The 15,549-nt window shown below is 40.6% G+C and overlaps 1 protein-coding gene across 3 annotated transcripts in view; it reads right to left on the bottom strand.

Moving 5' to 3' along the window:
• Positions 1–15,231, bottom strand: part of LOC126485161 (RB1-inducible coiled-coil protein 1) — a 318,562-nt gene extending 303,331 nt beyond the window's left edge. The window contains exon 1 of one of the 3 annotated variants that reach the window (XM_050108835.1): positions 15,072–15,231. The gene's annotated coding sequence lies outside the window, so the exon portion shown is untranslated. The remainder of the gene's footprint in view (positions 1–15,071) is intronic. The other 2 variants (XM_050108833.1, XM_050108836.1) reach the window with 2 other exon arrangements.
• Between the last annotated feature and the right edge of the window lie 318 nt (positions 15,232–15,549).

The following is a 15,549-nucleotide window of genomic DNA, read 5'->3' as shown; positions in this document are numbered from 1 at the left end:
AAAATCAGGAGTGCTTTCTGAAGCATTACTTTCTACGCGAAATGAAAACTTATCTCTGTAACCAGCTGTGTGCCTCTAACCAATAAAATCTGGATACGTGCAACGCCTATATGGAATGTTTTGTTCGAATTAATTAACACAACTGCCTTCCAAAACACACTCTTAGGGGAAAAAATAAGAAAAACGCCTTTTTGGACTTCGCTAGGAGCAATTTTTCGCTAGTTCGTCAGAGGCACAACACGCTTACATTAGTGATACAGTTTCAAACAAACTAAAATTAATCATGATTGACGAAATGGTTTGGCTGTCCAATTCCCACTGTACTATACTTATTAGGACTTCCTCCCATTCATGTATGTAACGCGCGAGGACTTATTACTTAAACGCTTCTGTACGTGGTGTAACTAATCTAATCTTGGCTTCGCTAACTCTGCGGGAGTGATACGTAGGGTGTTGTAGTATATTCCTAAATTTCGTACTGACAGCTGGTTCACGAAGCTTGTCTGTCTTCAGTGGTCTTCCAGTTCTAGTTTCTCACCATTTGCACGACCTCTCCAGCGGGGCACACGTTCAGCATCCCCTGTATGTCCCACATACTTCAATAATATTGTAGGATGGGCCCCACGAGTGTTTTGTAAATAATTCCGTTAGAAGACTGATTATATTGTGTTGTAACCTACCAATGAACCGGAGTGTGCCATCTGCTTTACCAATGACGGAAAGTATCTGATACTACGTTTTCTCGTACATAATTGTAAACTTCTGAACATGTAAAGCAAACTGCTAATATCTATACCATATTCAGATCTTACCAAAATCTAACTAAATAATTGTGCTGCTTTTCTTTTTAGACAGTACTTCATTGTAGGTAACAGCATCATCTGAAAGACTCTCTCTCTCTCTCTCTCTCTCTCTCTCTCTCTCTCTCTCTCTCTCTCTCTGTGTGTGTGTGTGTCTCCACCGCTCTTTCTATACCACAACCACTATCTACCATCTTCTAATATTCATTACATTTCCATCTCTTTCCCACTGCCACTCTTTCCTCTTCTCTCGACAGAAGACAGCACAAATATGGGAACATTTTTAAAGGAGCTGAGGACTGAGGCAGCTGGTACCCTACTTTTCAGTCGGAGTATTTTAAACAGGAGCATATTAGCTTTTTTTGTTCTCTAGAACATTCTTCCGCTGGTTCCCTTCTTTTCGCTGCTACAGCAGGACATGTCTCTCATATGATAAGAACTTTATGGGTTAGTAAAATTTTAATAGTTTTGAAATGGCTCAAAACTACACAATTTTCCACCTCAGACCGAATTTTATGTGCACAAAAATGTTGCATGTGCTTCAGTACTACAACAACATGGGGTTTCCAGAATCTTTCTGATGATAACGGAGACACAGCACAGCGTATTTCTCCGTGCTACGCCACTTTATAAACGACGTTTTCTACTCGCACTGGATTTTACGTGCACAAGTAGGGTAACTTTGAACTATCGAACTAGGAAAAGGATAAAGATATTAAGAAAATTTTCAAATTTGTTCGAGATCGTGATTTTAGGAATATATTATCGTAAAAATTTCAGTCATTTGCTGTGTTTAACCGTCTTTAATTCCGGTGCTTAGTTTTGGTACCCAAACCTCATGTTTTTCTGGTTTTCTGAGAAACGGCCCACGAACTAAATAGTGCCTCAACAAGCTCTAAAGGCGCACTGTAGGCCACAACTAATGCAAGAAGAAACAACCGATTTCCTGCAAATGCCTAAGCTGGAAGAAGTGTGTAATATACAGACTTTGACCCTGTATTGTAGGATAGTTACAGCAAGACGATCCTTTCTCTGGGTATGCAAATAGACCTCAGTGCATTGCCTATACAAAACATTGGACCCTGTCTGACTACCACCTATACAACCCGAGATATGAGCCCCGGAAAATCTCCGTTTTTGTGGACGACATTTTGGAACATATTAGGTAGCGCATGCTGTCGCATGCGAACCAATTTTAGTTTATTTAAAACTGTATCATTAATATAGTCGTTTTGTATCCGTGGGCAGCGCCTGATAATGAACACTGATTTGCTAAACAGCATTTTAAATTACGAAATATAATTGGAGTACATGAGCAGCGTGACTAGTAGCTCAAGATTCCCTTAACATTTACTGGAAAATTAGTCTGCAGTGCACATTTTTAAGTAATCGGTAATGTTCCCAGTCCAAAAATATATTACAAAAGGACTTGTTCTGTACATGTGCAAGTCTTTCCCAGTTCCGCGCGCTATACTCGCGGTTCTTTTATTCGCCACAACTTTTCCGCAATCTTGTACTGTTTTTGGCATATAGCATTCTTACTTCTATTAAGTTGGATAGAATTTCGGATTATATAAGGAAAAAATTAATGCTGTTAGAGAAAAGAAAGGAAAAATTTTTACCACGATAGGAAAATAGAAAGTTTTGTTACACGAAAAAAGAAAATTCGGTCGAACAAAGCAGTCTGTACATAAACTACATATCAGCATCTGTGACACACATTCGCACAAACCACCAGCTTATTCTTATCTGCAGTGTGTGGAGAGGTCCAAATCTTCACTGATAACAACAGAAGTAACGCTGTGGTTTTGAACAACTGAAGTCTCAGAATGTCGTATTTGTCAGCCTATCGTCATCAAATGTATCTCAAAACATGCGTTCTTCGACGCTCTCCCAAGCAGAATCCGATATGTCTGCGATTCGGCGTCGACAAAATATTTCATTTTGACGTTTCTCAATTTATTTCTATTATTTCTGTATTGGAACATATTGGTCAACTGACTCACAGCACTGCAGTCAACATTTTATACAAATAAATCCGATGCTTTGATGCAATAAAGTTGAGAAAACGTCAGCAATGCCTCAATCAACGTTGTGCCTTTAGCATGTACTCGATGTTTAGAGAAACATGCAATTAGTGGCTATGAGGTGAGATCTGAAGTCCTTGTTATTCGCTTATCAACTTACTTAAAATACAATTTTTTGTCGTATAATAATGCTCAGCGTTCTGAGCAAAATGAAAATAGAAATATTGTGTACATCAGGGAGTTCCTTTAAACGCGAATCGAAAACCTGCTTGTGTATGGCTAAGCTCATTTTTCAGCTGTTAGAGTTCATTGCCATCGTCTTTGAGAGCTCGAAAACGGAATGAAATTGTTTTAGGAGTTCACCTGTTAGAAAACACTATGTTTTACCGCGCATACTCGCTAATTCTTTGCGTTATTTTGCGTACAAGCTTCTGTGTGGTGTGGCATCTTTAGGCGGTATATTGTTAGGCATTGCTAAGCTGTCCAAACATTGTGAGGTTTTGAATCGTCCAAATTTATGGTAGTATAGAGAGTAACTGGAAAGCAGTTTGGGCTACCTTCTTCCATGAAGCTACTCTAGGAGATGACTCATCGCTTGTTTTGTGGTTGTGGTCTAGACTCAGGAATTTCCTGCTGACCAAGTACACTTAAAACATCAGTAACTGCAATACATAATGTAATAAGCAATAAAATCCATAGACAGGGATACAAATTGGTCCCACCATTTCTTAGTATACCCAATATTAAAAGCATTAGATCCTATGTACAGGAAACTGATGACAAACTTTTGTGACACTATCTATACCTGGACTATGATGCACGGTTGAGCATGGAAAGTGGCGATGTTGTCGATTCAGTGTATCAAGCCGTGCAGTGTTGTTGTGAAGGTAGTCGCAGACCCGTCAGTGATGTGACAGTGTCGTGACCGGTCCGTGATTGCAGCGATAGTGATGCCATAGTGATGCGTGTTCCCAGTCATCAGTCTTTTTTTCTGCTTGTGGCAGTGCACTTGAGCGGCCGCGATGGTGAAGTTCTCAACGACGACCTCTTGCTGACTGCTGTGGTTTTGGATGAAGAAGAGGAAAGCGTCCCCTGGTCGCCGATAGGGGTAGGTTCTGCAGATATGCAGGGCTAGATGTGAAATAAAATACCACCTGCGGATCAACACAGAAAACAAATTCCAAAGGGCCTTTGGTCAGGGTCTGTTCCCCAGGCTAGGAGCGGCTGAGATAAACCTCTAGGGCTAATAACCGTGGTAGTAAACCAGTGTCTCTAACAGGAGTCACTCCATACATAATGTTGTCAATTATGGAAGAGTGTGATGTCAAGCAAATTACTCCAGGTACAAAATCCAGCGCACGAAATTGAGCAAGGAGACAATCGGAGCCTCGAGACACCGAGAAACTAGAATCTTGAATGAAAACAAGTTTGATTCTGGAGGCTTCAGAATATACAAAGGAAAGGTAGGCAAAACGTTATGAAAAAGACACGTTTATAATAGTCAAAAATATTTTAGACTCCATTACCAATTTAGAATTAAGTCCGAAAGACCCTGCACATCTGCTAACGAAATGTACACCATCGTAAATGCACATGTTCCCACAAATGAAGACAATAGAAAGGACAAAGAAAACGTGGAACGATTTTGGGACAAACCCGATAATGTGAAAAAATCCCAGAGAAAACACTATGTCCTACTTCTTGGGAACTTCAATTTCCAGATAGGAGAGGAGAAGAAACAAAAAAAATGTTGGAAACTACCCAGCACATTACAGGACTAACCAAAATGACATCAGACTGATAGAATTATGCCAAACACACAACAAATGGCTCTAAGCACTATGGACTTAACATCTGAGGCTATCAGTCCCCTAGACTGAGAACTACTTAAACTTAACTAACCTAAGGACATCACACATATCCATGCCTGAGGCAGGATTCGAACCTGCGACAGTAGCGGTCGCGCGGTTCCAGACCGCTCGGCCACAACGGTAGGCCCAAACACTCAACAAGCTCCTTAAATCCACAACCTTTGAAAAGCTACCTCGGAAACGTGAGTCTCGCCAAACCCACACCTAGATGAATTCCAATTTGATCACGTGGCAATCAGACTAAAGTTCCATAATGAAATACAAAATGTCGAAGCACGCAGGAGCCAACCTAGATTTTGATCATTAACTTTCTAAAATAAAACTCAGAATCATCCCAAAAAGGAAAAACGGGACCAACAAGCCCAAAAGAAGAAAATATGACCCAGGAAAGATCAAACTTTTACAAGACTTTTAAACAAAAAATAATCAAATATAGTCCACCGACCCTTCTGGCAGAATATTTCAGAAACAGTCTCAACTGTGAAGAACCCATAGTGAAAACTGGATTTTAAAACCTCAACAACAACCAACCCTAACCCACCCTCCACTGAGTAACTACAGGAAGTCATTTCAAATCTCAAAAACAGTGAGGCCTCGGGAGAAAACCAAATCAGAACTGAACTTTGAAGAAGTGTCAACAAAAATGCCATAGACTCGTTTCGAAACATCTTTGTAGAAATCTGGACAAATCAAAGAATCCCAGCTGACTGAAAGACTTCTCTCATCTACCCACTCCGTAAGAAAGAGTCCAAAACAGATCCCACCAACTGCAGAGGGAACTCACTCTTGAACATAACATAAAAGATATTCTCCAAAGTCTTACTGAACAGGGCAGAACCCATGGTAGACCATCAACATGGAGAATACCAAGCGGGTCTTAGGATGCTGCTCAGAACAAATCCTACACCTCAAAAACCTCATGGCGTACCAAAAATCAAGAGCAAAATCATATATAAGCCCTTTCACTGACTTTTGGGAAGCATACAACTCACAGACCGGGAATCCCTCATCTCTATGCTAAAAGAATTCAACCTAGACAAGAAAACCACTAACTTAATCAGAGAAATCCTTACAAAACATACTCCAAAGTCAAATTAATGGGAAAAGTCTCCGACCTTATTAGATAAAAATTGGCGTACAAAAGGAAATGGACTCTACTGCTATTTCACTGCGCCCTGGAAAAAGTAGTCAGTGGAACGCAAAGATCCATAGGAACAATAAAAAACGGCATCAAAGTCAACTGTCTAGCCTTTGCTCATATGGCCCTACCAGCCGAGACCTGGGAATAAGTCAAAACAGAACCTCGAAATACAAAGACAAGCTGAAAAAATAGGTCTCAAAATCTTCTTTGAAAAGACCAAGATAATGACAAGCATGAAAAATCCACGAAAACGTCTTTAAGTGCGACAATAAATCACTGAAGTCGTCAAAAAATTCAAATACCCTGGAGAATGGATCAGCTGGAAAGCCCTCGAGGAAAAGACAATGGAGTCTAAAAGTAGTAAAGTTGAACTAACGTTTCAACTCACAAATAAAAACATTAACAGAGTGTCCCTGTCATGGAAGGCAAAAATAAGAAATTACAATACAGTAATCAAGCCGGAAGCCCTGTATGCAGACGAAACATTGACAATCACCTACGATCGACAAGTTGAAAGGTTGGAGATCAAAGAAAGAATATTAAGAAAAATCCTTGGCCCAGATTCCACAACAACAAACTAATTCACATAAAAAATTCAACCCTTTACCAAACTACCAAAAAACTGACACAACGAAGAAAAGAAGAATTGATTTTTATAGACATCCTCAGAATGAATCCAAATAGACCAATAAAAAAATTGACTACTCCCGCAACAAAGAACCCAACCAAATTTAAGGATACGGAGGATTTTAGAGAACTACAAATCACAGAAAATGTGCTTAAGGATAAAACTGCAAAAAAGATAAACATAGACAAGAAAGGAAGGTCCCACGTCAAAATGAAAACCAAACGAACAATCCACATCTCTGAAGAAGAAAGGAAAGTAAGATAAAAAAGAATGAAACAATATTGGGCTAATGGAAAGACACAGAACATTAAAAATTAATTGAAATAACGGAGGCCAAAGTAGGGAGAAACGAAAGAGGAATAAGTTGGGAGTTCACCTAAAAACGCGGAATATACGCTGAAGAAATACCATCACACCAAGAGAAGGGCTCACCGCTTGTTTGAGGTTAGTTAATTAGTATACAGAGGAATGGAAAAGAAAATCGAAAATGTGTTGGTGAAGATCAGTATGGCTTCACGAAAGGCAGAGAGGTGAGAGAGGCAGCTCTGGCGTTGCGGCTGATAATTGAAGCAAGACTAAAGAAAATCAAGACACATTCATAGTATTTCGACAAATCTTGGACAAAACCCGGAAAATGCGTTCGACAATGTAAAATGGTTCAAGAAGCTGTTCTAAATTCTGAAGAAAGTAGGGGTAACCTATTGGGAGAGACGGGTAATATGCAACATGTACAAGAGCCAAGACGAAACAATACGAGTGGAAGACTAAGAACGAAGTGCTCTAATTAAAAAGGGTGTAAAACAGGGATGAAGTCTTTCGTCTCTACTGTGCAATCTATACACCGGAGAAGGAATGACGGAAATAAAAGCAAGGTTCAGGAGTGGAATTAAAATTCAAGGTGAATTGATATCAATAATACAATTCGCTGATGACATTGCTATCTTGAGTGAAAGTGAAGAGTTACATGATCCGCTGAATGGAATGAACAGTGTAATGAGTGCAATGCATTGAGAATAAATCGAAGAGCGACGAAAGTAATGAGAAGTAGCAGAATGAGAACAGCAAGAAACTTAACCTCAGGACTGATGGTCACGAAGCAGACGAAGTTAGGGAAATCTGCCACCTAGTCAGCAAAATAACCCAGATGAATGAAGCAAACAGGGCATAAAAAGCAGATACGCACTGGCAAAAAGTGCATCCTTGACCGAGAGAAGTCTACTACTATGGAACACAGGCCTTAATTAGAGAAAGAAATTTCTGAGAATGTGCGTTTGGAGCACCAGAAATGTGTCATCATACGATATATAGTTCAAAAGAGATGACATTATAAAGGTTGAGATGCGTGAAAAAATGCGACATCATGCATGAAGTTTTGGTATGTTTACTCTTTACTACTAAGGCACTCCTACAGTCGAGTCAAGTTAAGGAAATCCCTGACAGGTGGTAGCGCTTTTGTCAGCTTTCAACTGCCAAGTGCAAAACGGCTGTAGGCGGAAACAAAAATCGTCTATAGAGCTATGAAGAGGCTTTGCCTCAAAGACGTTTACAAAATTGCGGAGCAGCCGCGCCCTGCATACAGAAACTGTTCGGGATGTTACACTACAAACACAGGTCACTTCTTGTTTTCGTTTCGAATAGAAAATTGGCAAAATGAATAGCCCGCACAAAGCCGCTATGTCGGTTAGTATAAAACAATTAACACATACATGAATACTAGTAATCTTTACAGTTTATTTGTACTTAAATATCTGTAACTAACATTCATCCACCACCGCTAACCAAGATCATATGTATGTTACTTGTTGTTTTGTTGTTGTTGTTGCTGCTGTCTTCAGTCCTGAGACTGGTTTGATGCAGCTCTCCATGCTACTCTATCCTGTGCAAGCTTCTTCATCTCCCAGTACCTACTGCAGCCTACATCCTTCTGAATCTGCTTAGTGTATTCATCTCTTGGTCTCCCTCTACGATTTTTACCCTCCACGCTGCCCTCCATTACTAAATCTGTGATCCCCTGATGCCTCAGAACATGTCCTACCAACCGGTCTCTTCCTCTTGTCAAGTTGTGCCACAAATTCCTCTTCTCCCCAATTCCATTCAATACCTTCTCATTAGTTGTGTGATCTACCCATCTAATCTTCAGCATTCTTCTGTAGCACCACATTTCAAAAGCTTCTATTCTCTTCTTGTCTAAACTATTTATCGTCCACGTTTTACTTCCATACACGGCTACACTCAATAGAAATACTTTCAGAAATGACTTCCTGACGCTTAAATCTATACTCGATGTTAACAAATTTCTCTACTTCAGAAACGCTTTCCTTGCCATTGCCAATCTACATTTTATATCCTCTCTTCTTCGACCATCATGAGTTATTTTGCTCCCCAAATACCACAACTCATTTACTACTTTAAGTGTCTCATATCCTTATCTAATTCCCGCAGCATCACCCGGTTTAATTAGACTACATTCCATTATCGTCGTTTTGCTTTTGCTGATGTTCATCTTATATCCTCGTTTCAAGACACTGTCCATTCCGTTCAACTGCTCTTCTAAGTCCTTTGCTGTCTCTGACAGAATTACAATGTCATCGGCAAAACCTCAAAGTTTTTATTTCTTCTCCATGGATTTTAATACCTACTACTAATTTTTCTTTTGTTTCCTTTACTGCTTGCTCAATATACAGATTGAATAGCATCGGGGAGAGGCTACAACCCTGTCTCACTCCCTTCCCAACCACTGCTTCCCTTTCGTGTCCCTCGACTCATAACTGCCATCTGGTTTCTGCACATATTGTGAACAGCCTTTCGCTCTTTGTATTTTGCCCCTGCCACCTTTAGAATTTAAAAAAGAGAGTATTCCAGTCAACATTGTCAAAATCTTTCTCTAAGTCTACAAATGCTAGAAACGTAGGTTTGCCTTTCCTTAATCTATCTTCTAAGATAAGTCGTAGGGTCAGTATTGCCTCTCGTGTTCCAACATTTCTACGGAATCCAAACTGATGTTCCCCGAGGTCGGCTTCTACCAGTTTTTCCATTCCTCTGTAAAGAATTCGCGTTAGTATTTTGCAGCTATGACTTATTAAACAGATAGTTCGGTAATTTTCACATCTGTCAACACCTGCTTTCATTGGGATTGGAATTATTATATTCTTCTTGAAGTCTGAGGGCATTCGCCTGTCTCATACATCTTGCTCAAGTAAGACAATTCAAGAAATAAAAAGCAGGGCTTGCAGAAAAAAGTTCACTTAAACAAATGGATCACGACTTTGACATAAATCTGAAGATGTTATTAAGTGTAAAACTTACTTTCTTTTACCTTCCTTTTCATTCGGCAGCACAATGAATATTCTGTTTCAAAGAATGATTGAACAAAAAGGCCTGTCGGTCTCAATCAGTAGTTGAGGTTTTCTATATTCATTCCCTGAGCCAGACTGATGACAGTTTCCTTCGAACTTTGGTATTTCGATAAAATGAGGAAAATAGGTAGGCCTGTTTTGGATTGGAGAAATACAATACAGGATAGCTGCGCACTGATCCAAAACGTTTCTCGTCATTCTTATTTATAATGATAAAATATTGGGCGACAACTCAGTGCGAAGTGTGAAAAATATATCGGCTGCATTAAATGTGGCGATCACAAAGGCAGGGTGCCGGCGAGAGCATAGTTCCCGCTGTCAAGGTCACGCGTCGGGCGAGTATCAACAGTGGGCGGGTGTCAACAGTGCTCTTAAAATTCCGACTGTTTTAATCACTAGCTGAGTTGATATCTGGCGTGGTGGCTGTTGGGAGGGACTGCAAATAGGAAACGCATTTCGGTCGCTTCCATCAGCCACTGCGCGAAGAGTAACTGAGTTTGCGCGATTACCACTTTCAACCACGTCGACGGAATCGTGTGCCGTACACGGTATTGTCGCGTCGCTGATGTACTTGAATCCACCTAAACAGCTAGAACTGTGTGGTTTGCTACGTACCGAATTAACGAGATCCGATGCCAACTTAATTTCGTACATACTGAATTCACAAGATCCGCTTCTAAGGTATTTTATCCCGGTTCATGCACGATCGTAATAGCCCATCATTTTTCTGTACACTGTCACAAATAGTTTCAGACTGTCTGTCGTCTAAATTAAACTTCTGCACAGAGAAACAACGGAAACGGCTCTCAATAATTGGGGTACTGGCTGGGAGAATCACCGGCAATACTATGTGGTAAATGGTACGTGGAGGAGCGGGGCAATATGACAACAGTGAGCAGAACAGACGGTGTGATGAGGTTTGTTCTCTGACTGGAGAGGAATTCTGCCTTATGCAAGACACTTTTGTAGTTTTGTTTCCAGCCAGACACGATTCAGCACGTGTGTGAATTCCTAAGGGACCAAACTGCTGGGGTTATCGGTCCCTGACTTACACACTACTTAAACTTATACTGAGAACAAACACACACACACACACACACACACACACACACACACACACACACACACACACACACACACACACACATGCCGGAGGGAGGACTCTCATAACCTCCGGCGGGAGGAGCCGCGTAATCAGTGCCCAGGGTGAATATAACCGTGCATTCACTCTGCACGGCACACATTTCAGCACTTTTTTGTAGTATCTTCAGTGAGTTTGTGTATTTTCCTTCTGCAAAATTTTTACATGTTAACCTTTAAAGAAACTTTTGGTACAAAGTATTTACATTTGTAAAATGAGCGATTATTGTCAAATGTTTTTACATTGGTTTGCATACAGTACAGAGCTGTTTCTCCGTGCATAAAGTTTAATTTAGACGACAGTCAGTCTGAAACTATTTGTGACAGTGTACAGAAAAATGATGGGCTATTACAGTCCTGCATCAACCGAGTTAAAATGCGTTACTACCGGATCTTGTGAATTCAGTTCAAATGGCTCTGAGCACTATGGGACTTAACATCTTAGGTCATCAGTCCCCTAGAACTCAGAACTACTTAAACCTAACTAACCTAAGGACATCACACAACACCCAGCCATCACGAGGCAGAGAAAATCCCTGACCCCGCCGGGAATCGAACCCGGGAACCCGGGCGTGGGAAGCGAGAACGCTACCGCACGACCACGAGATGCGGGCTGTGAATTCAGTGTCTGCGGAACTAAGTTAGCAGCAGATCTCGTGAATTCGGTACGTAGCAAACCACACAGCTGTAGCTGTTTAGGTAGATTCACTCTGATGAGGCATTCTATGTTGTTTATTTACGGTATGTCCAGAGTTTCTACTTTTATAGTACATTTGGAAATAAAATGAATGGATGTATGTATTTGTTTACATATCTCACATGGAGGTATTGGATATTTATGCTAGCAGCTTTAGGTCAACGTCGCCGTCTACAGATTGTCATTTGTGAACAGCAAAACGTTGCTTTACTTTTTCCGTTTATTATGCGTTTCCGACCGAGAATCACTATACATTATGTTGTTTGGCTTGTTAGTTACAGTTTTTTATGATGTGTTTTTATTTTTATGCCGATAACACGCTCATTTCTTTCGTTTTTGTCGTACACATCCGTTTTATACGATTGCTTGTGAAACACAGAATTTTTGCCGCCATTACCTGTTGTTGTGACTGTATAGTGTCCATTTCTTTCGTGGCATGTTTGTTTGGTACGTGGCGCGCGGATCTGAAGTAGTGTTTTCCTCAACTGAGCGATTCATGTCAACTATGTACTGTATGCAATCCAATGCAAAAGCATTTGACAATAATTGTTCATTTTACAACTGTAAACATTTTGCACCAGAAGTTTTTTTTTTTTAAGGTTAACATATAACAGTTTTGCAGGAGGAAAATAGTCAAGCCCAATGAAGATAGCAGAAAAACTGTTGGGTGAAACATTTACGAAGGTGTCTTGCATGAGGCGGACTTCCTCTCCAGTTTTCTTAGTAAGCACGGAAATAAGAAGAACTGCAACATTCACAAGACGATTGGACTGTGACTGGTGGCTGCTACGGCAGCTGTCCTGTCAACACATAGCTGCCAGCCACTTTGTTATTCTGATCCAGGCATACCAATAGGTAAACACAAACTGTGAGTGGAAGCTCCAATCACTGTCGAAAATATTGTCTGCTTGTTTCAGCTTCATCAGACGCCGTTTCTATTTTAATGGTGAAAGAATAAGTGGATACTCAGTATAACAGTAGTAAATTACGTTGTAATATGTGGTAAATCTGACAAATGAAGCACGAAACGCAGGACTAGATTTCAAATGATGGGCCTCAGCTTCTAATAAATAGATATTTTTTTAACTTCCTTAATGCACGAAAGAACTATTTAAACCAGAGGCTTGGAATTTTTGTGAATGTTTCAGAAAATTGCGTGGAGCAAGAAGTACTATCAGCATCTAACTTCAATAGAAGTAAAAATATCAACTTACGAATCTAAATAAGATACATAATTTTTATATTAAATTGTAAAGGATTTTGACGCAAATTGAGTATAGGTATGTGATTTACGCGTACTTCTAGATAAGCTAATTATTGATAACATACGTTCGAAGATTGGTACTGCTACCAGACTTTTCGTTTATAATGTGTCACCAAACAATTTACTGTTAAATAGCTAGGTGTGACTAAATTGGTTCAAAATTTCGACACAGAATAACTTTTGCATAACTTTTAATTTTCACACCACCAGTCACGGTTTGTCATTTAGTGCTGTGTAAACTTTGTCGAACTTCGTTCTGGATCATGTAAATGACAAACAGTTTCCACATATGTAACATATTACAGAGAATGGAACCCAATTCCAATTCTGCCGAAGAGAGGACACGCAGATGCCTTAGTTAGTGATTGTAATCGGAAATTATCGTGGCAAATACGTAACAAACATCTTCCAGGGTGTTCTCGTGGACTGAATGGTTCGTTGCGCAGCGCTATACTGAACCATCAATTCAGCCCGTGAAAGTACCTGAGAAGAATTTAAATCTCAACAACTGTTGCTTCATTACACTTTCCTTAATTCGTGTATACACAGATATATTTCCGGCAATGATCGCGTTTATACTGTGAAGAAAAAAAGAAAAAACTTCTTTGGGACTTGCCTCGCTGACTATTTATTACTGCAACCTAGGTTTCCGGTTATTACCCACTATAGAGGATAACTGACAATGACGTTGATTTGCATAATGACACAAACAGTAAATCGTCAAAGAATCATAATAAAATCATCACAGAAATTAATTGCTACTACTAAACATACAAAATAATACATCCAAAACTGTGGAACTGTAACAAGTAACTGTCAAACCGATTTAACAAATCTGGATTGGGTAATGAGTTAGGTTTAGCAGTATGAAGAAGTGACTGAAGTCGTGTCGCTCATTCGGCAGCTGACCAGGCTGGTTTCTGCGGTGCCTGTTGATTCCCAGTATTTTAATCAGGGACACTTCTGTCCACTTTGTCCAGAGTGCAGTATTTCTACATCTACTACGAAACTACGTCTGGTTTCCAGAAAGTGGAGACTGTTCACTGGAGTTTCCAGTTTCTGCAAGTCCAGTGCCCACTGATCTACCTATTTTTTCTAAGTAGTATGACCCTGCAACCTTCTACATCTGCATCTATACTCCACAACCCAACTTACAGTGTGTGAGGGAGGGTACTTTGGGTTACTACTGTCACTTCCCCTTTTCCGGTTACCATCGCGAATTGTTCGTGGGAAGAAAGATTGTAGGTTAGCCTGCATGTGAATTCAAATCTCTCTCATTTTATTTCCATTGTCTTCTCGCGAGATACACGTACGTGGAAGCAACGTCTTGGTTGGCTGTTTTAGGGACGTGCGTTCTTGAAACTTTAACAGTGAACCACACCATCATACATTTCTGTAATGCCTACGCGCCTGTAATGAAACACGCTGCTCTTCGCTGGATCTTCTCGATTTCCTTTACCAATCCCATCAAGTGCGGATTGCAGACTGACAAGCAATTCCAAGTAGCGAACAATCCACTTACTCTGTGAGTAAACTACATTTCCTGAGCATTTTTCCAATGAATTTCAGCCTAGCATCTGTCTTCGCTGCGGTTAGGTTTATGTGGTTGTTTCATATGTAATCGCTCCGTACGCCTACTCCTAATTATCTTGTGGATGCGACTGCTTGCATTGATCTATCTGATGAGCGCGTGTAACTGACTCAAATTGTGTCCTATCATTCTGAACCTATTATTTTGCCTATTTATTAATAACAATTATCTTCGTTGATGACAGTTCTTTGTCGCTTGTCTTTGTAACTATTAAGTACAGCATCTTTATCAGTTACGCTAGACACTGAGTTAAACGCTCGAACCCTAAAACGTGTAAAAAAATAATTCTTAAGGAAGTAGCGAAGAATGTGATTTTTTCCGTGTAATAATGTTTGACCAACTACCCACAGAGCAAGAAACCAGATACTACCGAGGGTGCTTTCGTTCTAGAGCTTATGCAAGGGCATTGCATCCGACAAAGTAAGAGAAATTAGGATTGTTGTCATAGAAGCAATTATATTTGTCGAACACATTACGTTTAGCGGTGGTTGCAGATGCTCCATTTTTTTTTACCGTCTTCCGTGGCGCTGCATTAACTGTTGAGCGTCCTCCTTACCTTCTTCATCTGACAACAAGTCGCGATTCTCCAGCAAATGACTCGTATCACGCTTCACTCGCACACCAACATTCACTCGAGCTTCCCACACTGCTGGGTGAAGAACGGCGACCTCTTCGCGAACGGAAGACACTGCACCAACACGGAACGGTTGTTCAACAGCCAGCGCGATCTTATCGCCTCTGGTCATATTTGACAACTGGTGCGCGCGCTGGAATGTGTGACAAAGGAGCGGCGAAGAGTGTGCGCGGCGCGCACAGAGCGCATGCGCGAACTTTTCTATTCCCTTATCGCTGTCGCGACCTTGGTGCGATTGTTGAACTGCTAGTCTCTTGGCACAAAGCCCAGCAGTCTTGGCGATTTGACCCAGTTACACGCGCCCATCAGATAACGGCTGCAGGCTAATTTTTGCGTCGTCACCGCATCCACGTGTCTGTTGCTCTTCGCGTGGCGCGTGATCGCCCGGACGCAGTAACAG

This window comes from Schistocerca serialis, chromosome 6, assembly GCF_023864345.2.
Source record: "Schistocerca serialis cubense isolate TAMUIC-IGC-003099 chromosome 6, iqSchSeri2.2, whole genome shotgun sequence".
NCBI lineage: Eukaryota > Metazoa > Arthropoda > Insecta > Orthoptera > Acrididae > Schistocerca > Schistocerca serialis.
This window is presented reverse-complemented; position numbering and strand designations above follow the sequence as displayed.